The 23,156-nt window shown below is 55.0% G+C and overlaps 1 long non-coding RNA gene across 5 annotated transcripts; it reads right to left on the bottom strand.

Moving 5' to 3' along the window:
• Window positions 1–2,986: 2,986 nt before the first annotated feature.
• On the bottom strand, window positions 2,987–10,004 carry LOC119051327 (uncharacterized). 5 transcript variants are annotated; one of them, XR_005082903.2, is made up of 6 exons: window positions 9,416–10,004; window positions 5,228–8,897; window positions 4,811–5,011; window positions 3,908–4,074; window positions 3,620–3,790; window positions 2,987–3,317 (listed from the first exon to the last, which is right to left on the bottom strand). It is a non-coding gene; the product is annotated as an uncharacterized LOC119051327 (long non-coding RNA). The 5 variants fall into 5 exon arrangements; XR_005082906.2 differs by having other exon boundaries at window positions 3,620–4,074; window positions 5,228–5,358; window positions 8,760–8,897; XR_005082904.2 differs by having other exon boundaries at window positions 3,620–4,074; window positions 9,416–9,480; window positions 9,613–10,004.
• Between the last annotated feature and the right edge of the window lie 13,152 nt (window positions 10,005–23,156).

Below are 23,156 nucleotides of genomic sequence, written 5' to 3'. Positions count from 1 at the left end.
GACTGGACAGTCCTCTTTCATCTTGTGGCTACCCCAGCTGGAACATGTGGCTTCTAGAATCTTCCCCAGGGCAGGGGAAGAGGGCTGCAGGATCACTGTGGCGGGCCAAACGATGATCCTCCCAGAGATGTCCACAATGTCCACGTCTCAATCCCCACACCTGTGCACATGTTACCTTACGAGGTAAGCAAAACATCGATTTTGCTGATGTGATGTCTAAGGATTTTGAGGTGGGGAGATTGCTCTGGATCATCCAGGTGAGCCCAGTGTCATCTCAAGGGGCCTCATACAAGGGAAGAAGGAAGACACTAGAAGGAAATGTGAAAACAGAAGCAACAAGTTGATTGGGGAGCGGGGAGGGGCCCAGGAGCCACGGAAGGCAGGCCACGGCCAGCAGCTGGAAGAGGGAAGGGACCGGGTTCTCCCGGGACACTCCGGGAGGAACTGGCGCCACCAGCACTTTCAGCCCAGAGCCGTTCCAGACCCCCATCGTCCAGGACAGGATGCTAAGGAAGTGCATTTGCATGGTTTTAAGCCTCTCAGTGCGTGGTAGTTTCTCCCAGCAGCAAGGGGAGTCTCACACAATGGCACAGGGCATTTTTAAGGGCCAAGCCCAACGGTGCCGGAGATCACCTCTGCCCACACCCCATGACGGGAAGCGGTCACAGCCCCCAACCTAACTGCAAGGGAGGCTGGAAAATACAGCCTCCCCGTGCTCGCTGGTGAACACGGTGCATTGTGTCCGCCATGGAGAGGCACAGGCCAGGGTGGCCGGAGGGCTGAGAGCTGGGAGGAAGTGCCCTCAGCCACCGCTGCTGCCTCAGAGTGCCCAGGCTTCTTCTCCCTTCCCAGCCAGGACACACAGTACTTCAAGGAGACCCTTGTGCCTCTCCCAGTCCATGCAAATGTCCAGGGAATAGGGACCCATCCCTACAAAGACTCCAAGTCCTGGGTGCATCGGGCTGTCATCACAGCCCCTGTGTCTTGGCCCAGGTCAGGACCTGGATGGCCCATTCAGCTCACGTCCACCTCAACTGCCAAACCTCTGACCCCATAACTTTTCCCCGGAGCGCCAGACGCTGATGTCCCATGTTCCTGTTGTTTTCCCCTCTCCCGTTGCATAGCTAATTGCATTTCCAACTTCACGCAGCTGAAACCCAACTTTGGACTGTCCCTTTCAGAGCATGGTGCTCTTTCCCCTTCTCAGGAAGTGGCGCCGTCATCAACCCGGTTGACCAGACCCAACACTTGCCTTTCATTCATCTCTTTCCTTCATATCCAAATATCTTGTTGACTCTACACTCAAAACTCATCCTCAGTTTACCTGCTTCTCTCCTTTTCCAGTGCCACCACCCTACCCAGAGCTACCTCTCACCTTCAGATCTCCTCCTTGCCGCCCCCCAATAATCTGGTCCCCCAACAGTGGCCAAAGAGATCCTTTACAACATAAGGCATTCCACGGTGGCCTCCAAGTCAGAACTCTCCAACGGTTTCTCACCTGCTGTAGATGGAATGTCTGTGTTCCCCCCTAAATTCATGTGTTGAATGAAACCTAACTGCCAGTGTCATGATTTTGGAAGATGGGGCCTCTGGAAGATGCTGAGGTCACAAGGGTGGAGCCGTCATGAATGAGACTAGTGCCCTTAAAAAAGAGAGCCCAAAGAGCTCCCTCGCTCCTTCCACCGTGTGAGGACACGGCGAGAAGTTGGCCGCCCACAACCGGAAGAGGGCTCTGAGCAGAACCTGACCAGGCAGGCACCCTGATCTTGGACTTCCTGCCTTCACAACGGTGAGAAATAAATCTCCGTTGTTTAGAAGCCACCAAGTCTGTGGTGCATTGGTGTGGCTGCCCAAATAGACTAAGACACAGGAGACAAATCCAAACCCGTTACAAGTCACGGAGGATGTAACCCAGCCTGCTGGCTTTGTCTCGTTCACTCTCTTTGTCATGCACTCACCTTTCCTCAAACTCTCCAAGCCCATTCCTGCCTCAGGACCTTTGCTCTGCCCAACTCTGCTGCTTAGAATTCACTATGTTTGTCCCCTTGACTTTCTCAGGATTAATTCTCCTTTCCACTTAGATATTCCAACTTAACTATCCCCTCCTCAGAGGGACCTATCTGACCACCATGACCCTCTCTCCACCATGTCTTCCTTAATTTCATTCTCTGCAGAGCACATACCACCGTGAGGTGCTTTTCCTATCTGTCCGTTTATTTAGTGACCGCCTTCCCCTTCCCCTTGGCCAGAGTGTCAGCCAGTAAGTGTGGGGACCACATCCGTAGCATCCATTTTTTATCCTCAGCGCTTAAGCCAGAGCCTGGCGCATGGCAGGAGCTCGGCCACTGTTTATTAAGTGTATGAATGAGTGAGTGAGCAAATAAGTGAGTGAGTGAGCACCTACCAGGGACAGGCTAAGGGGCCAGGCTCTGCTCAGCATCCAGGCTGCAGAGATGGGCAGGAGGTGCTCTCCACCCTGCAGGAGCTCACAGCCCAGGGCAGGGAGCACATTTATTCAGCTATAACCATGGACCCTCAAACTGTGATGAGTGCTCAGCACAAAACCTCTCCAGTGCTCCAGGGATTAGGGGGGAAAGAGAGTCATTCCTCTGCAGTGGGGGAGGGCGAGTCAGAGGAGACCAAGGAGAACCGATGACACACGAGCAGAGCTTTGAAAGAAAAATAGAGTTTGACCAAGCAGAGAATGGAGAAGAATATTCTAGACAGAGAGAAGAACATAAGCAAAGGCTCGGAGAAGACGATTTAGTGTATATTTAGGGGAAAGACAAGTTGTTATATCAACGCTTCTGACAGCACATTAATTTACTCAACAAATGTTCCCTAACCACTCACCACGGGTCAGGCATTGTGATGAATGCTGCAGATTAAATAGGAACACTGTCGTGTGGCTCTTGTATCAGTTATCTATCGCCACAGTGATGCTGTATAATGAACATCCCCCAAATGTGGATTCTTAAAACAACAGCTGTTTATTGTTTTTGGTTAGGCTACAGCCAGCGGCTGATCTGGGAGGTCGGCTGGGCTCCCTGTTGCACCTGAGTCAGCTGCTGAGTCAGGCGGGGGCGGGTTGGTCCATCGGGGCTTCTGTCCCTTCTGGCCTCTCATCGTCCAGCACACGGGCGTGGTGAAGACAGAGGCGCAAGGGAGAGCTGGGACACACAAAGCCTCAAATGGCCTCAGGGAACCTGCAATCTGTCACTTCTGCTACTTTTTCTTTTCTTTTGGACAGGATAAGTCGTAAGTTCAGCCCAGATTCAAGAGGTGAAGAAATAGATTGCCGTTTTTTATGAGAATAGCTGCAACAGCATAATGTGTGGCTGTGAGACAATGCAGAATTAAGGTCTTTTTTTTTTTTTGCAATTTACAACAGCTCCACCATCTGAACTTGACGTTCTAGAATCTTGGTTTCCCACCCTCCGCGTCACATACTCTCCTTTAACCTGGGAAGCCCAAATGACTCTTCATAGCAATTTCTCTTCCACAGATAGAACGAATAAATGATCCCTTCATTCAATGAGCATTTGCATGTCCACACCTTGCAAGCAGAGAGCAACACAAGCAAATGCTTTTCAAGTATCGAAGGCGCTCAGATACTCACCCATAGGAACATCCAGGCCAGATCGGCAGGCAACAACCACATAGTACCGGCTGCCTCCTCGACCCACTTCCTGCTTCCCCGGAGCCCTGCTCGGTCTCACGCGAGCCTCCTGCCCCCCTGCCGCCTGCCAGCAACCCTACATAAGCCTCTGCCGCACTGTGACTGTGTTTTCTGAAAGGAATAAAGGGAGATTTGTTCCCCTTCTTTGCCTTAATAGACGGAAGCCCACGTAGGCATGAAATTGAAATTGCTTTGCCCTATTAACAGCAGTCACTGGGCTCCACTGACCCCTGAGGTGCATTAATATCTCAGCAGCAAGTGGATGAACCACAGACAGTGGCTGGGGACACACCGGAGAAAGCCAGCTGGATGCCACAGGGCATAGGGCGACTGCTTTGATGCCGAATTTGAGGATTCTGTGTGCTGGGCAGGCTGCAAAGCATGGTTTATTCAACCTGGAGTTGGAGGAGGAGGGAAGAGTAAATCAGAGCCCAGCCTGACCTGTGGCTCTGGCCTGGCCCTGTGTCAGGCAAGGAGGCATAGAGACAGACCGGGCAGAATCTGCTGTCGAAGAACCCCAAATCCATCTGGAATGATAGACTGGAGTAGAAAAAGAGGTGAAATTCTGTGCAACCAGTATTGAAATAAAAGTAGGAGAGAGCACAATGCAGTCACGGAACGGGTGAAAGATTGTTCTACGCGGGAGGTCAAGGGAGGCTTCCAAGAGGCAGTGGCATTGCAGCCAGGACTTGAAGGCCAAGAAGGCAGCATGGAAGTCAGTGCTGCCCCCTGTCGGTCCAGATGCCTCAGCTGTCTCTTGGGCACCAACCCCCAAATGCTGCTGTCACTGGGAGAGAGTTCCGGGCCAGTTTGCATTGTCCCCTGAGGCACGTCCCGGCTCAAAGGCAGGCCAGTCAGACACGTGGCTGCTGGTCTGGGCCGACCACCAAGTCCTGGTCCCCTGGAAGCTCTGTCTCCACCGACTGCTCTTCTAGCCACAAGTGAGTGCTGGTCCCTGTCCACCATTCACTGACCCTCCACTCTCCACAGTTCTCTGGCTGCCCAACTGATGCCCACTGACCCTTGTGCTCAGGTGACTAGGCAGATGCAGAGACCCCTGCTGGGCCTCTCGGAGAAGACCCCCTCCCCCCAGCCTGTGGGCCAGGGTATCAGCCCGCCTCCTCTACTCACTAGAGCTCTTAGCAGCCTCGTGTGTGGCAGCTTGGAATGGGCCACCCTTCTCTGGCCTGGGCTTTTGAGCTCTGAACAGCTGGAGGCCCCCCATCAGTCGAGTCACAGGAGTGGGGGGGCACGTGACATTTATCCCAGGGCTGCCCCTTCTGGGTTGGAGGGTTGGAGGCAGCTCTGCCGGGGGTCCCTTGGCCTGTGCACCTGCAAGAGAAGCCAAGTCTGAGCTCACTGTCTTCTCCTTAGTCTTGGGATTGCACAGCACACCTGAGGGGGTCATGTGGCTGTTCTGTCCCCCCTTCGCCTCTTGTTTCTACCCTGGCCAGGCTATTGGCCAAGCAGAAGAGGATCTGGGGAGACCCCACCACACCCCGGGCACCAGTGAGGCTGGCCGCCAGCTCCACCCAGGGTCACGATTACCTCATCTGTGGGGAGAGGTGGACAGTGGATCGTGGCTCCTCCACGAGGCTCCGGCACCTGTGGAGTCAAGGACCAGCCCTCCTGACCCAGAATGACTGCAGCTTTTGTGAAATGCACGAGTGCGCCCAGAGCTGAGAAAACAAAACCCAAAACAAGGCCCCTGGGCTCTGCCCCAGCTGGGGAGCTGACAACCCCAGGTGGGCCCCAAATGTGGATGCGCACCTGTCCATTTCAGGGGAGAGGAATGAAAGGGAGATTGGGGTGGTGGTCCTGAGCGCAGAGAAGATGAGAGGAGGGAGAGGAGCCTGAAAAAGAGCAGGGGGTGGAGGATGGAGGAGGACCTGGCCTGGAGCGGAGAGAGGAAGGAGGGAGGGGAAGGGGCACTAAGGGTCAGGCTCGCCCTGGGATCTGACACCCTGGGAGACAGAAGGCTCCTATGAGGGATTTGAAGATAAAGGATGGAGGGGGCAGAGAGGGAGGCTGGGGAGAGGGACTCTAGAAGAGAACTTTCCAGTCCAGACAGATAGAGAAAGAGAGAAGCCAGCGTAGACGCAGAGACAAAGAGGGCGCGACACAGAGAGGACAAAGAGAAGGACAGAGACCCACATGCAGCTGGAGAGACTGGCCTTGCCGCCCACGGGGGAGGCAGAGTCTCAAAGCAGAGCAGAAGGGAGAGCTTCCAAAAGGCACTTAAGCTGTTCTGTCGGTGATTACGCCCTTGCCCTCCTCGGGGAACGACAGCCCTGAGTGATGGGTGGAAAGAAATAGATGTGCAAAGTACATGCATTTTTCCAAAACGGGCCCAATCATCGGTGGCAGGCCTAAATGTCAGCTCACACAGCAGAGCCCCGGGCTGCCAGCCGCCTCGGCCCTGGTGACAGAGCTTCCTGGGCAGCTGCCCCACGCCTCCCCTCTGCTCTTCCCACCTTGCCGCTCACCCCGACCCCCTGCCCCAGGCAGCTAGCTGCCCTCCCAACCCTAGGCTGCCATTCCTTCTGGCGTCTAATTCCTTGAACTTGCAGTTCCCAGGGACATAGACAAAAAGGGTTTTGGAGGAGTCCTTTCTTAACTGGTGCTCCACCCGACATTCTCAAACTTGACCTGCCCCTGGAACTGTTCTTCTCTGACCACAGGGACAGTCCTTCCTCAAGTCCCTTAGATCGCAGGCCGAGGGGTTGAGACTTCTCCTGCAAGAGGAGCCAGCAGAGCCGCCAAGGTCAAGCACATAGAGCCTGTTAGGGTCAGAAGTCCAGCTCTACCACTCACTGTCTTTGTGACTCGGGTGCTTTACTTAACCTTTCTGTGCCTCTATTTTCCCTCCTGTGAAATGGGTACACGGCTGTTTGTGGTGCTCATCTCAGAGAATTAAGTGGATAAGTATACAGAAAGCTTGGAGAACAGTGCCTGGAATGCTGTGCGGATTCAGTAAGTGTTGGCTGTTGTTGTCCTCACCAGGCAATAGGGAGCCAGCAAGAGCTCTGGGCGAGAGCATCTTGGAGGCAGAGTGGGGAGCTCTAGAGCCTCACTTTGCAGGTGGGAACAAGCATCCCCCGAGAACTTAACAGGAAGGCAGAACCTCAGGCCCCACGCCAGACCTACTGGGTCAGAATCTGCATTTGAACAAGATCCCAGGTCATCTGTGTGCTTGGTCAAATTGGAGGAGCCTGCTTTTGGCATAAATGGGCAGTTGTTGCTCATTTAAATAGTTCTCATGTGAGTTTCTGTGAAGGTCAATGGCACTGGCTGGAGAGGAAGGCCCTAAGTGGGCCAAGCCTTGATTATTTACCACGCATTGTGCTGGGTACTTTAGCCCTTAAAACAACCATGCACCTGCTTTCCAAAGAAGGAGATAAAGCTCAGAGCAGGGAGGTGACTTGCCCAGGGACAAACCCTCAGTGAGAGGCAGTGCCAGGCCAGGAATCGGGTCCGGCCACAGGGAGCAGGGCCAGCTGCGGGGCTGTGGTAGCGCGAACCCAGAGGAGGCCCCCAGCCCTCCGGAAATGGTGGCTGTGCGCATGAGGGCAGGAGAACCTGACAACAAGCCAGAGGACCTTGGCCTGCAGCTGGAGACTCGGGAATGAGAATGCAGAGAACGGGTAAGTTTGACGCTGGACGAGCTGACCTTGGAGAAGGGGCAACATGCCAATGTGGCACCCAGCAGGTCTGGGGCTCAAGGGAGATGCTGATTTGAGACCATCTGCCTTGGGAACCACCCGCATTGGTTAAGCGCCGACCATTTGCCAGGCACTCCACCCGTCTCACTGGCCCTAAGAACAGGTGTTCCTTGTGTTATAGATGTTGAAGTAGAGGCTCAGAGAGGTAAGGTATTTGGTCAGTCACACAGCTTACGGCCACAGCTCTGGGATCTGACCCTACCCCTGCCTGGATAAAGAGCCCACACTCTTTCCATTGAACCAAGCCACAAATGATCTGATGCTTGAAGTGGCCAAGGCTCTTAATTTGGGTTCCAAATCTCAAGGATTGGGTGCAAGTAGTTGATTTGGGAGGGGACCCAGGAAGCAGAGTAAGAAGAAGGCAGCCAGAAAAGGGAGGGAGGAACGTCCATCCAGGATGGGCCTTGGGCCAGTTAGCAGCCTGGGCAAGGGGACCCTTATTCCAAGGGGCACCCTGGAGATCAGGCATCGGACCTCCGACTGGCCCCGCCAGGAGGCGACGGAGCTGGAACAGCGTCCTCATGGCCTGACCCCCTGAGAGCTGAGCACACCCCTGAAGCCTGAGAAAGCCCCTGTAGAGAGACGCAGGTGCTGTGCAAGGCAGCCACAGGCAGTCAATGGCGGGTGGCCCCAGGGGGCACTTTGGTGGCAGGAGTGGGGCAAGGACAGCGTCTGCTAGACTGAGTCCTTTGGCTTCCCAGGATCCCTGTGGCCCACTCAGAGGCTCTTAGAAGGGAGAAAGGGCCCTGGGGGAAAGGGGGTGGGGGAATCTACCATGTACCGGATATCTCTACGCGACAGGCACTTACCTGCACAGGGCCCTGGGGAGGAGGGGGTGGAAACCAAGGAAGGAGGTGCAGGGAGAGAGGCGGAGAGGAGGGATAGCCAGTGAGCCCTAGGCCCCAAGGACTAACAGACTAGGTGCTGACCCTGAAGGCCGGCCCAAGCCTAGTCCTGGGAGGCCGTTAGGAGCGTTTGCTCCCAGCTCAGGCTGGGACATGAGTGTCACTCAGAAAAGGCTGTCATAGTGATGACGCAGTCATCAGGGCTGAAAAGCAGGCAGGCAGGTGGGCGGTGGGGGCAGTGGGAATGAGCTGGAGCCCCGCGGGGTGAGGCCATGAGCTGCAGAGGACAGGACGGTGACTGTCACCCTCAGCCCTTCCACAGGGACGGCTGGAGCTCTGAAAGGGGCTGAAAGCTTGCAGGGTCCCCCCTGGGGCTTTACCACATCCCCAGTGAGGGACTGCGGGCATGTTGCTTAACCTCTCCAGACTCAGTTTCTCCAGCTATAAAATGGGGATGATCGCTCTTAACTTACAGAATGTGGCTAACAAATCAAACACCAAAACTCCATATACCAGAATTGACATAAATATCAACATTCATCTGTGCAGGAGGTGACCGTGTACCAGGTGTCTCTGCGTCGGGCCCTTTCCGTGCGTCATCCCCTCTGATCTTCACAACAACCTTCCAGCATTAGGAGAATTTGCTCCATTCTACAAAGAAGGAAGCAGAGGCCGCAGAGAGGTTCTTTAACTCGCTGAAGTCAAACAGCAAGTAAGTTCCGGAACTGAGATCTGACCTGGGCTTGATGCACCAGGTAATTTTCCTCTGTTGCGGGAAGGGGGGGTGCCCCGCAGTGTCAAGTGCAGACCCAGAACTCAGAGAAAGTTCCTTTTTTTAGTTCCTTCTCCTCTCTTCTCCCAGGAACCTCCACCCGGGAACATGGCTCTCCCCTAAATACTCTAATAATCTCAAGCTGGTCAGTCCACTGAGGTGAGCTCTAAAGCCAAACTCTTGAGGGTTCAAATTCTGACTCCGCTATTGACTGGCTGTGTGACCTCGGGCTACTCACATAAGCTCTCTGGGCTTAAGTGGCCTACCTAGCTCTATAATTAGAGTAATAATCATACCCACTTCTTAGGACTGAAGAAAAGAGTGCAAATAAAGTGCTCAAAAAAATGTCTGGCATCAAGTTCATGCTCAATAAATATCAGCTGTCATTATTACTCACCAGACGCTGACATCAATCTTCACCCTCCAACCACAGGTCACACTGTGCCTCCTCGTCGTCCCAGCCTAAGGGGAGGGAGACAGAGAAGGAGGAAAGGGAAAAGGGAGAGAAACTTACATTTCCTGATTTGCATTCTCTACACGGTTGTCTCGGCCATCCGCACACCCGCTGTGTGAGAGCGGTACGTTTGCACTCACTGAATGAAGGAAATGCAGAGTGGACCTCTCGGGGGAGGACCACGCAGTTCTGGGTGAGCAGCGGCCCCGCCGGAAACCCCATGTCCTTGCACAACTCTCCCACCGTCCTGCCTTCCACTGAGTGGGATGACGTTGCGGCCACACCACCCACCCTCGGGGAGCACAAGCCTTAGACTGGTGGCAGTTGGGGGACGCATGCGGGTAGCCACACGCACCGGGGGCCAGGGGCAGCCTCGGGGACAGAGAGTGACCCAACAGAATAAGGAGAAAGAGCAAGGGCAGGCCTGTACTCCAGACTGTCTGTGGGCGGCAAAAGACCCGCCCCCCGACCCCAACAGCAGAGAAGAGGCCTCCTCCTTCCAGCTGAAAGAGAAAGGAATGATGAGTCTCAAGCTGTCCCGCTGCGTCTGAGAAGGCAGCACCCCCCCCCAGCAGCTCTCCCAGGGTTACAGAGCCTTAGTGGCAAAATGACGACCAGAAGTCAGGTTGGCTGGCCCCACCCCCTTTTCCGGAAAGACACTCAGTGATCTGCCTGGTCAGGAGAATATTAACTCAGCCGGTGGGTCTCCCTCTGGCCCCTTTGGAGTTTTGGAATTTGTACTTGGGAAGAATTCCAGAGACAACGAATCTGGCAGGGAGGGGAGGGGCTACTGAGGCCAGGGTGCATCTCTGTGGGGACAGGGTCCAGGCCCTGAGTGGGGGCTGAGGCCTGAGCCAGGTGCCACCTCCCGGGATGGTGAGGAGGTACCTCACCCTCAAGACCATTGCTGTGACTGTCACCCGCACCCCACCCCCAGCCTTTGAGTGCTCTGAACCCCACTGTGGGTTCTCCCCACGCCAAAGGCTTTCCTTGGAGGCTCTGGCACAGGTCCTGAGAGAGTCCAGGTTTTAAATAACAATTCAGTCTTGCTGGGAGCCTGCTTCTACCTTATTCTTTTTTCTCAGTTTTCTCTAAAATATATATGTGTGTGTTTGAGTGTGTGTGTCGAGGTTGTTCCTAGGGGACTATTAACTAAGAATAATTTATCTAAGAAATTTGTTATGTTAGAATTACCAATTAGATATGATTATAACTTACTATGGCTAACACTGCACTACTATTGGAATCCTGAATCCCATTAAAATCTAATTAGCATACATTAAGTCGACGGCAGTTTTACTGCAGTGCGCCAGCAGGTTTGAGCCGAGCCGGGCACATGGATTTGCCGCCCACTTCAGCACGCGGGCCATGTCGCTTACAGGGCCCTGGTGTGTGGCAGGAGGCCTCCCAGCCGTTTTTCTCTCCCTCTAACTTGGGAGCAGATGGTCCAGGCCTGTAGAGAAAGGCAGCTCCAAAAGTGGACATGACATTCGAGGCTCTGTCCCTGGGTGGGCGGCCAGCATCCAGGGAAAGGCATTTTTGTGGCTCACACAGTCAGGGGTGCTCTGGGGTCAGTGCTCTGGGCTAAGAGGACTGGGACTGATTTTGACAGCCCCTAGGGGCCAGTTACCTTGGCGACTGAGTGTCGGCATCACAGAATTTATTCCGCCCTAGGAGTAAGGGCATGGAGGTCCTGGTGAGAGGACCTCGTGGTTACCTCGTCCTGCCTAGCGAGCCCCTGGCACAATGACAGCAAACGTATACTGAGCTCTCACAGGGGGGCCAGGGGGTTGCGGTCTTACTCTTTCTTAATCCTTACCCAAAACTCCAAGACCCAAGTTCTAGATGTACGCCCATTTTATACATAATGAACCTGAGGCTTGCAGTGGTTCAGGGACTTTCTCAAAGCCACATAGGCACTAAGCAGCAGAATCAGCATTTGAACCCTGGTGGCTTTTCTAAAAAGCCGTCTTTTCTAACAACCTGCATTGAAGTGAATGAGGTCCTTTGTCCAGATCTAGGTCAGGCCTCGCCACTGCCCTCTTCTGCCGGCAGGGGGCGGCAGTGAGAGAGTCGGGAGCACCCGGCCAGGCAGGCTATTGGGTCAAAGCGTGTCAGCTATTGATACAAGGTCCCTAGGGAACATTCCATGGGCAGACAAAGGCCCCCAGATGATGCTGCAGTGATAGGTGCTGGGCGCAATCATCCTAACCAGTGGTTCTGAGGGGTTTTTTTTAGGGGAAAAATCCTTCTTTTGGGTAAAAGCTTATTGACTGTAGTAGATGAAATGGTTGTGCAGCAAATACCCCCTCCCCCCCACCACCTGGAAGGTGATGTGGACTTCCCCTTCCGCGCCCCATCGATGTGAAATGCCTCCGCGTGACCTGCTTTGGCCCCTGGGAAGTCAGTGAACCCACCGTGATCTCGCCTTCAGATCTGCTGGCCCGCGAGGCTTCCTCCCCACTGGCACTTGTGCCCACTGTGGGGCACGCCTGGGTGCCAGGTCCAAAGAGGGTCAGAGACGCCTGGAGCAGACCTGGGTCAAGGCCGGCCTAGATCAGCTGGTCCACAAGTAGGAAATAAATGTGTTGGATGCCAGTGAGGGGCCTGCAAAGGCTCGGACAGGGCGGCTTTGCTCCCCCACATGCCTGCCTGTGACCGGGATGGAGGGAACCTATGAGGAACCCCCACTCCTGCAGTCTCAGTGCTGAGCTGAAACTGCCAACCAAAGAACAGCTGAAACCGCCCCTGGGCTCAGTTTGCACGAGGCCTGGGAACAAGCAGGGAGGCTGCGGTCCCGGAGGAGGCAGCCCCATGTCCTCTGCAGGCACCAGCCCAGTGGGTTTCCAAACAGAGAGAAGATGACCGAGGACACCAAGCACATTGCATTAGGGCCCAACCTGGTGACATCATTTCAACTTTTGAGTCCTTAAAAGCCACCTTTAAATACAGGTACACTCTGGGGTATAGGGGGTAGGACTGAAGCATGCGAATCTCGAGGGGAAGCAGCTCAGCCTCGTAACAATGTTTCTCAGACTGAGAGACGATAAAGGCCGCTCCTCTGGCTGCCTCCGACTCTGGCTGCCAGGAGTAGGGCCTTAAAGGACTCTCGTGGGGACAGGAGGTGGGGGCTCTGTGCCAGGATCGCAAAGGGTTGTGCCCTTTGCCAAACTCTGCCTACACAGCAGTGGGCACGAGCCAGCCACCCACCACCCACCACAACACGGAGGAGCTCCCGACAGGAGGGTGAGCGGAAGCTGCAGACATGAGGAGCACGTGTCGTGTGACTCCATGCACACCAAGCTCAGCAACGGGCCTCGTGAATCTATGCTGTGGAAAGTCAGGCCCCATCGTGGTCACCTTGGGGGTGGGCCACTGACCAGAAGGGGCACAGGGGCGTTTTGGGACTGCTGGTCATTCTCGTTCTTCATCTGGGTGCTGGTGGCAGAGCTATGATCATTTTGTGAAAATCTATCGAGCTACACGCACTTTTGAACTAAATCAGGAGTCCGCACCCCCAGGCGTCGGACTGGAGCCGGTCCAGGCCTGTTAGGAACCGGGCTGCACAGCGGGAGAGGAGCTCCAATGTCCTGCTCGCAAATCATCCCGAAACCATCCCTCTGCCCCTACCCCCTGCCCGCCTGTGGAAGAATTGTCTTCCACAAAACCGGTCCCTGGTACCAAAATGCCCGGGGACCACTGAGCTAAATCCATTAAGGTACACACACTTTTTAGCTTAGTTAATAATACTGTACCCATGTCAGCCTCGTGGCTGTGACAGGGCTCTGCGGCTGTGTGAGATGTCACTGGGAAACACTGCGTAAATGGCCCCTGGGAACCCTGTGCTATTTTTGCAACTCACTGTGTCTTAACTTATTTCAAAATAACTTTTTTTAATGCTATAAAAAAGAAACCAATGAAAGCAAGACATTTTATTTTAAGGTTTTGTAATATTTTCAGCCCCCAAAGGGTCGAAATGAATTTTAAATTAAAAAATGAATAAAAAAAGATTTATGCACTTTCCCGTGTGTATGTATATTTCAATTAAAAGTTTAAAAAAAAAAAGCCTCTGCCTGTCTTTCCAAAGAGAGCTTATCCAAAGAGAGAGGAGAGAAGTGGCCGAATACCTATTATGTGCCCTATAGTTCTAGGTTCTCTCATTCACTACTCTGAGCGAGAGGAGAAGGGATTGTTCTTGCCATTTTCAGAGGAGAAAATGGAGAGCGAGGCAAGCATCCCGTCCAGCGACACCCAGGTCATTCAGGGCTCAGCCGAGGTCCAGCCCCAGTGCCCTCTGCCTCAACAGTCCTGCACGTGCCCCTGCCATGCTTGGGCCAGTCGGAAGGACAGCTGTCCTCACCTCTGCTGCCTCAGACTGCCTTGTTCAGCCTCAGGATGAGGCACTGAGGTCCCCAGCTGCCCCCTCACCCCCCACTCCCTGCTCTCACCAGGGAAGCTGCCACCATGAAGTTTTCCAAGGAACGTCCTCCCACCTGCCAAGCCCCCTGGCTAGGCTGGACTCCCGGGCCATTATCAGCACGGTGAACTGCTCTGCCTAGTGTGCAGCTCTCCTTCCTGGGGTCCCCACAGACCCCAGAGCACGTTCCAAGCCAATCCTACTCCCCCCAACAACCCTTGTGTGCACCCTCAGCACCAAAGTCCCTGAGACACTTGGAGCTTGGACAAAATTAACTCATTTATCCAAGCAACCCACTAGGGAGGACTGCCGTTCATGGCCACGGGCATTCAAATTAACCCGGCTTATCAAGTCCTCTGAATTTTAGCTCAGGCAGCTATTTTTGGGGACTTCCAGGCCTCTGGGAACAAGGAGAATGGGAGGGACTGGAGCTGATGGCTGTAACTCAGCCTCAAAGACCATCCCCTACAGTGGACGGAGGCCTGGGGTGAGACAGGAACCCTGACCTGGGAGCCAGGGGTCTGAGTTTGGGGGATATCCAGGGCCTCAGCTTCCCTGGGTCCTCCTGGCCTGACTGCCACCAGGAGAGCGCCACAGGGTGCTCTGCGAGACACTGATGAGTGTTCTGCCAGAAGGACAACGTCCTTACTGCTGGACTTGGCAGAGCCCTTGCCGGGCTACGGTCCCGGGATCACCCAGGGATCACCAAGACAGTGTTTCTCACTGTCCCTTGGGATGTCCCTCAGAGAAATGCTGGTCCCAAGCCATCAGCACAGATGTGTCTTGAGGGCATTTCTGGAACAACATAAAACAGAAAGGAATCTGAACCTGCAGTGCTGGTAAGCTGATAGGCAGGGGGTTCTTTCTTCCCATTTTGCAGATGGGGAAAACCGAGGCCCAGGGAAGGAAATTAGTGACAGAGCCAGCCCTAAAGCAACCAAGCGTTCTTTCCCGAGCCCGGGTCGAGGTCAGGTGGGTGGAAATCTGCTCGACTCCTGGGGTCGGAGGTAGAAGATCGCTGTCCACACTGTCTGCCGTGCCTGGAAGGAGGGCCCGGCAGACTCTCATTGTATGGTGCACCTGTGACATTTACAGTCCTCTTTCAAAGCCATTCTTCATCCTTTTTTAAATTACATCATTATCCTTTTTAGTCTTTACAAACGTCCTCTATCTAAATCTTTGGCCTTAAAGCCCTGTTTTAAAAAGGAGACCACTGGGCCTTGATGAGACGACGTGATTTGTCCAAGGTCTCAGGTCCCACCAGTGACAGAGCAGGGACTTCACTCCTGGCGTCCCAAGGTCCTGAGGCCTGGCCAGCTTTCCTTCTAGGCCTCCAGCCCTTGCTCAGTCCAGCGCCCCCACCACCCCCACAGCAGAGGGAAGCTTGGGCTCCGGGTGTAGGGTCCCTGGGGAGGGCACTAAAGGTGCGATTGAGATTCAAATCTTCATGCATGTGAGGAAGTGCTACTCGCTGTAACATCTCTCTCTTCCGTCACTACACAGCAGTCAAGGTCAAATTCGGCTCCAGCAGCCTAGGTGTGGCAGGACCCCTTCAAAGAAGGGTCTCTTCCTTTTTGCTTAGCAAAGTAGGCGGTTAGCTAAGATTTGGATTCAACCTTCTTGGCAGGAAACATATCTTCCCTGTTGCAAATCAGGGTGTCGGGTTCAGAGTGATCACGTAATTATCCTGAGTGCCCAGTGACCAGAGCTGATCAACCCAGCCTTCATCCTCCACACCAGTGAGCCTCGACCTTGAAGTGCCAAAGAATCTCTGGGGAGGAAGCGGGTGGTATGGACAGTGGGGACACAGTGGGCCGGAGACCATTGTTGCCTGAAAGGCCTGCTGGCAGGCTCTCGGCTAGCACCGGGGGCTGCGGCTGTGGGCGGGGAACACCCGCAACTCTGATCAAAGAGGCTCGTTGCACCTGAACTGTTTGGAAACAATGTGCTTCACACTGAACACCCGCTTTTCTGCAGGGGACTCTGGAGTTTTGGAGCCCGCCAGGAGGGAGGTGCCTGTGGCCCAGCCTCCAGCAAAAGCCCTGGTCTCCGAGTCTGAAGAGCTTCCCTGGTAGACAAATGTCACGGGTGTCCCCACAAGTCTTTGCTGAAGGAATTAAGCGCGTCCTGTGTGACTCCACAGGGACAGAGCTCTTGGAAGCTTTTGTCTGCTGTCTCCAGACTCCACCTTCGGCCACGTGCCTTTTCCCTCTTCCGGGTTTGCTCTGATCCTTTCTCTGTAATAAGCCAGAACCACAGGTGTCGCTCCACGCTGAGTTCTGTAGGTCCTCCCAGCGAATGACCACACCTGGAGGCAGCCCTGGGGCTCCCAACACGGGGAGTGTTATGAAGCAGATCCTGAGTTGCCCACCCGTGGATTCTGACCCAGTGGGTCTCAGGGGAGCAGTCTGCGGGTTGGCCCCTGCACTCACCATCTGCTCGGATGGTGGACCCCGCGTGGACGAAAGTGTTGCCCAGGTGAGCTGGCCCTTCTGAAAGGGCGAGTGTGGGGACCTGGGGCAGGCGATGGACCAGGACAGGCTGCAGGTGTCTCTGGGGCACCACGTCACCCATGGTCCACTTTGTTCCTCTTCCAGGGAGAGCCCTGGGCCTGAAGTTGTGCCCTGGCGGCTCTTCATCGTGGCCATAGAGGGTGGAGCGCTGCCCTCATCGCACCCTACAAGCTGAAGAGGCTCAGAGGACGGTGGGGTGGGAGGGGCGAGGGTCTCACCGGCTGCCAAGGAAACAGGTCTGATGAGAGGGGAAGTGGGGTTGAGGTGGTGCTTCCCCTTCACGCCTCTCAGACACAACAGGCGAGAGGAGGAGGCCCCCCACCCCGTGCGTGGTGGCCGGGCCGGAGGGGCAGGCGCCCCAAAGGCCATCATTCTCCAGGTGCCCGTGGCAGGTGTTAGACATGTACAGCCGTCCTGAGGCAGCCATGTCACTGTCACCTTTCGATCCGGGTGGCAGCTGACATCTAGGCATGCCGAAACTCTTCCCAGCCCCCTAACTTCACGAGCCTAAATTGTGTTCTCTGTGAGTCCCAGGCTACCGGACACCAGCACCAACCCCCTTTCCCCAGAGCAACACCGATTCATTGATAAATCCAATGAATATTCATTGGTAAGTTCAATGAATACTCCTCAAGCACCTAGTTCCAGGCACTGTTCTGGGTTCCGGGGCTGCAGCCGTGAGCAAAACAGACAGAACGCCCAGCCCCTGTGAAGTTGACATTCTAGCCCAGGAGGCAGACAATAAAGTAAGTAAGTAGAATGCACGCTCAGTCTAGGGAGAAAGGTACAAACCCAGAGGAGGATGTGGAGTTCGGGAGATTGCCCTAGGAATGCGGTGGGGCGGGGCCTCCCCATGGCTTCTAATCACAGCAGGAGGAGCTACTTGTGGCAGGAAGGACCAAGTCGCTCCTGTCCCAGGTTGACCCAGAGAATCAGGCCGGGGAGGCAGAGAGCCTGCAGGAGGGAGGAGGAAATGCGATTACAACGGAGATAAATTGAGTCAATGCTTGCAAAGGAGCTCTGCAAACAGACATGACAATGACAACAAATCCATGCTACTCTGCCCTGTCCCAGCCTTTGCAAAGAGAGCCCAGGATGACCCTTGTCCGCATGGGCCACTCAGAGGCTAGTGGCAGCCAAAGGTAAGTGAATGCTGTCGCCCCATATAAGCTTAGCCCCGTGTCTTTCCAAGGGCTGTGGTGAGACAGGTAGGTGCGCTGGGGGTGATGCCCTGGGCAGAGCTGCTGGTTCAGTACCTGTGGCCTGGGGGATGTGAGCAGTGGGTGCTCCCCACACCAAGCTGGCCAGACCAGGGACCTGGGGGGCTGGCGAAATGGGGCACCCCAGCCCAGTGCGGGGCTGGACGGTACAGAACCAGCCCTCCTCTCTGATTGCCAGGTGCTCCTGCGCAGTGCAGAGCTTGCCCCAGCCCCTCAAGCAGAATCATTGCCTTCTCCATCCCAGATTCTGGAACCAAGGCTGGAGCAGCCAGGGGCTTGTTAAGATGCCCAGCAGGACGGGAAGCCAGGGCTCTGACCCTGGTTGGGGGACGCCCCTGCTTCACTTCACCCTTGCAGTCAACCACGGACCCAGGTGTCGCAGTGTTGGGGCTGACTGCACTTGACCCTGAAGGTTTCTCAGAACATTCCTTGCTTTGGAGCCCCCGTCTGCGAGCAGAGGATGAGGGACGCAGGTCTTGGTTTCCCAGCTCCCTCCGAGACTCACCTTCGCCTGGCCTTGTCATCCCCGTTTCAGAGGTGCTGAGACTAACACGCAGGTCACAGGGCGGCTTCGAGGGTGAAGTGGAGTTATGGGCAAAGCGCACTTAACGAAACAACAGGCAGGATTGGGCTCCATAGTCACGGTATTTCTTTAACGATGACAATGATGCCCATGCTGACCCCTGGCGTCCTGTAGGGTCATCTAACGCCCTGGCTACTGCATTTGACTGACAAATGAGGTGGCCACCCATCCTGCACACAGGTTCCCCAGGGAAGCTGCAAAACGGTGCGACTCTCCCAGGGTGCCCTTGGGGACCCACAGTCTGGCCACAGATAGGACACTCACAGGACACAACCAGATCTATGTCAAGCTGGCAGATCATGACAGGGAGTCCTGAGAGGCCACAAGAGGGGCTGACGTAGGGAGGGAGAAAGGGCTTTGAGCCAACAGAGGTTTTTAAACCAGAGGAGCATCAGGTTAGCTGGCCAGCATAACCCGAACCCAGGTGCCTGGTGTCCACCGCAAGCCATCTGGGGAAGGGCCCACAAGCTGCCTTTAATGAGCTGCCCAGGTGATGGATGCAGGTGTCTCTTCCTATCCCCGCCTCACACCCCCTAAGCTCCCTGGAGCCACCTCAAGGCCCTCCCTTCTCTGCATGGCTGTTTCCTCTGCACCTCTCAGGACCAGCCGAGGCGGGGCCAGTCACACCCTCCCTGCCACCACCAGCACCCCCGGGCACACCTGCGCCACCTTTGCACGGAAGCGAACACCGGCTCAGGGGTCAAGCTGGCTCTGCCTGGAACCCCTGCTGCTCAACTGGCTTGTCTGGGCAAGTCAGTCCAGTTCTCTGAGCTTCAGGATTTTCAGCTGCAAAATGTGTATAAACTATAATGTATACAAAGTCTTGGTATAGGAAATGTTCGCCAGCGGTAGCTAATATATGAAGCACATTAGTAACTGGAGTGAGAGCGATGCCTTCTGTGCGCATGCCTCTCCGCCCCTGGAGGGGAGATCCTCCATGGTGCTTCCTTACTTCTCCTCACTTCTAGCACTGGACCTGACACTGAGCAGGCATTTAGTGAATGAACGGCCGAATGCAACGACGAGTCTAATCAGGGAAGGCTTCCAAGAAGAGGTGAATACTAACGCAGGCGCGGGGAGACTTGGAGGATCTGGATGGCGTGGCATACAACAAAAAGCATTGGCTGAGCTCTGTCATCGGCAGGCTGGCCGGGGCTCCTCAGGGGCCTGGGGTCCCCAGGGGTGACTCAGCCAGAGCAACTCTGCTCCACGCATCTCTCGTCCCCCTCCTGGGGCCAGTGGTCTAGCTCAGACATGTTCTTCTCAGGACAGTGTCAGAGGACCGATAGGGGAAGCGGAACTACGCAGCCCTCCGGATGGCCTAAGCCCACATTCAAGTTCACTGTCATTTCCGCCTCGTTCTGTCGGCCAATGCAAATCACATCTCGCTTATCTCCAAGTCAGAGGGTGGGAATCATCCTCCACTCCACCTTTCCGTGGGAGAAACTGCACAGGGCGTGGGTGGGGCTGGACTAGTGGGATTGAGTCACAGTCTCCCACGGGTGGGTGCAGGGGAGGGGTGCTCTGTGGGGTGGGAGGAGAGAGGAAGGAGAAGACAAAGACGCCAGTTCAGGATGCCTGTTGTGGGACTGAAAGGTCCCGTGGGGATGGCTCGCCGGGGTCCTTCCTGCTTCGGGGCCCATTAGACCGTCAGTCCTTCGCTCACTCAGCACACAACATTCCAGGTGCGCTCGCTGTCCGTCCAGCCTTGTTCCGGGCGCTGGGGACACCATACGTAAAATGAGACAAAGCCCCGCCCCTCGGGATAAAAGGCTTCTGTTTCTGGCTCCTCCCCCAACTCGCTCGGTGACCTTGGGCAAATCCCTTCTCCTCTCTGGGCCCCACAGCCACCACTAATAATAACTTACATTTGTAGAACACTTTTAACTTTATCAACTCGTCCTCCCAGAAAACGTTCTGAAGCATCGGAGACCAGTTTTATTACATCCCTGATTTGACAAGTGAAGCTCTAATGGATATGAGATGCACAGCTCCTTGGAAGTGTTCTCCAGAGAGGATGGGGGGGGGCGAACCCCTTATAACAAACCCTAGGATTCTCTCTACAACAAAGTGGGTCCCTGGATAATGGTGATGGCTGTCATTTCAAACAGTGTTTGGGGCCACACAATTCCTGCGTGACCCAAAGACTGGGACAGCTTCCTTTATCTTCCCTTTTACTTAAAAAAAAAAAATTTATAAAGCTGCTGCTCTGAACATTTCAAAGATTTCTGGAGTTTTCCCCATTTAATTAAAATAAGTAAATAAATGAATGAATGAGTGAAAAAGACTGCCTCCTCCTAACTAGCTTCACAAATGAAAGATTCAAAAATGGAACGTAAGCCAGGCCGTGGAGAACCGCCTTAATCACACCAGCTCCCTGGTTAATAAGGAGGCGCGCCACGGCCTCGGAAAACCAGGCTGTGCCTTTCACAATGGCGCAGGGAGACCAGAGTCGCTGCTCCGTCCGCCTCTACAGCAGGAGGAGGGTCGCGTCTAAAGCAGGCGTCTCTTGCTGCAACGTGCGCCCTACTTTCGATACTGCCTCCCCTAATGCCAACCCTGTGATGTGTACATACCCTCTTAGAGGGGAGGGAACTGAGGTTCAGCCAGACAGAAAGTTGTCGCCAGCAAGCGGCCGAGTTGGATCCAAACTCAGGCACACCGGAACCCAGATACCACGTTCTCGCCCCTTTGTTGTATCACCCTTTGCTGTGGGGTTGGCTTCATATTGCAGGGGACCTGGGTGCTGAGCTCCATGAATACAGAAGGGAGGAGGAAAGTGAGGAAGGAAAGGAGGAGGAAGTGAGGAAAGGGGCAAAGGACGGTAACGTTTCCCCTGCAGTTACCGTGAGCCCAGCACTGTTGAAAGATGAGCACAGAATGTGATGTCTCATCATTAAAGCCAGAAAAAAATCACCCAGGGAGCCCAGAGGGGAGTGCCCAGTGAAGCCTGGGGTGGGTGTGAGGAGGCCTCCTGGTGAAGATGAATCGGGGAGAAGGGCAGGCAAGAGCAAAGGTGGGGCCGGAGCTCGTAGGCAAGCCCTGGCTGACCTTCCACTACCGTAACCGGGGCTGTTGGGTTCCGCCCCTCTTCTAGATCCCCAGATCTCTTGGATCGCCTGCCAGGACTGTGCAGGCGGGTCTGCGGCCTCCCATCTCAGCTCCTCCAGGGCTCTCTCCACAAAGCAGATGGTGATCGTGCCCAAACTAAGTCTGATGAAGCCCCGCTCTGACGAGCCATCTTGGGGTCTCCAAGGTCCTGCCCGGCCTCCCCAAGTCTCACTTCCTGCCGCACTCTCTACCTCGACACTGGCCTTGGTGGGTGCTGCCTGGAAATCTCCCACTTCCCCTTTTCACCGGGTCAATTTCTATTCAACTTCAACTCCTCTTACACTTCATTCATTCATTCATTCATCCAGTAAATATTGATGGAACCACTAGACACTGCTCCAGGTGGTGAGAATACGGGTCTCCTTCCTTGTGGAGCCCTGAATGAACTCTGAAGGGCACCTTCCGCAGGGCAGCCCTCTGGCCTTTTCACAGCCAGGTGGATGCTACTGGTGCTCCATCCTAGCACCTCGGCCCCCCTGGCAAGTCACCAGTATCTCCAGCGGTGACTTCCCATACATTTTCCATACACTGAGATGATGCTCTGCCTTAAACAGGACATCTGTCTGTCTGAAGGCTTTCTCTGGTCACAGGAGTCTGTGTGCAGAGCTGGTCAGGAGGGTCTGGGAGTGACCGCCCCTCCAAGCAACCTGCAACAGTGAAGGAAGGGTTGGTGCATGTATCAACTATCTATTGCTGCGTAGCAAACAATCCCAAACTCAACACAGTCATTTATCTGCAGATGATTCTGCAGCAGGGCTGTGCTCAGCTGGACGGTTCTCCTGCTGTCTCACCTGGGTCACTCATGCAGTTGCAGTCATCTGGATGGGACGGCCTCGAGACGTCTGGCCATTAGGTGCAGCTGTGGACTGGGGTGCCTCAGTCTCCCCTGGTGGCCTCTCTGTCAGGGTAGCCCAGGCTTCTCATTTGGTGGCTGCAGAGCTCCCAGGAGGTGAGCCCTAACGTGCAAGCGTTTGTCAAGCTTCTGCTTGGGTCACATGTGCCGATGTTCCGTAGGCCAAAGCAAGTCGCAAGGCCCAACCTGGCATCAGTGTGGGCGGGGCCTCTGCCAGGGTCTGGACACAGGGGAGGGAGGTTCATGGGGGCTATTAATTAGCAATCCACCCTGGTGGGTAAGTATGCCAGCTCCTCAATGGGACAATTCTTAGGTGTACATCAGTCTCTCTCAGGGAGTGTCCAGTGGACTTGAACCCAGCTGCCCATAGATATAACCCACTCACTACCACTCGCCTGGGTCATGGACTTCTCCCCCTGCCCTGGCTCACTTTCCCTGCCCTGCGCACTACCAGCACCCCAGTGCCTGTTCAGGGTCAACTTTACGAAGACCTAAACAGGGTCCATGGCATAGCCAAGAGTTAGAATCCTAAGCACGTGCTCAATTCTTCTCAAGCAGCCCCTTGGAGGGACTGGGGGTGGGGGTGGAGGACGAGATGGGATGGGAACCCGGCAGCTAGGGCACTGGGGAGCCACTGAACGCTGTGTACAGACAGAGGTGTGGTCAGCAGACACTGCAGGCCCTCTAAGCCTTGGCCTGGCTTCCCAGGTTGGACCAGGTTGGGTGAGGGGAGGGGACCTGACCCCACAGGCACAGGAAGGCAAGACCCTGCAAGGGTGCCTCCCAGTCAGGGAAGACCCCTAGGACCATCAGGGTCCCCAGAGCAGTGCTCACAATTTGCTGGCCTGAAATCAAATCTCCAACCCCCTTCCTGAGTTCCATTTTTACTGATTATGCAAATCTCCCATCCCAGCCTAAGCAAAGCAGACTGGAAGCAAGACAGGATAAGATAGGCAAACGACAGATTACAGCCGCCCACTCTGGTAA

The sequence above is a fragment of the Artibeus jamaicensis genome, unplaced genomic scaffold, assembly GCF_021234435.1.
Source record: "Artibeus jamaicensis isolate MK-2021 breed Jamaican fruit bat unplaced genomic scaffold, CSHL_Jam_final scaffold_847, whole genome shotgun sequence".
In the NCBI taxonomy this organism is placed as follows: Eukaryota; Metazoa; Chordata; class Mammalia; order Chiroptera; family Phyllostomidae; genus Artibeus; species Artibeus jamaicensis.
The sequence above is the reverse complement of the archived record's forward strand: the minus strand, read 5'-3'. Positions and strand labels throughout refer to the sequence as shown.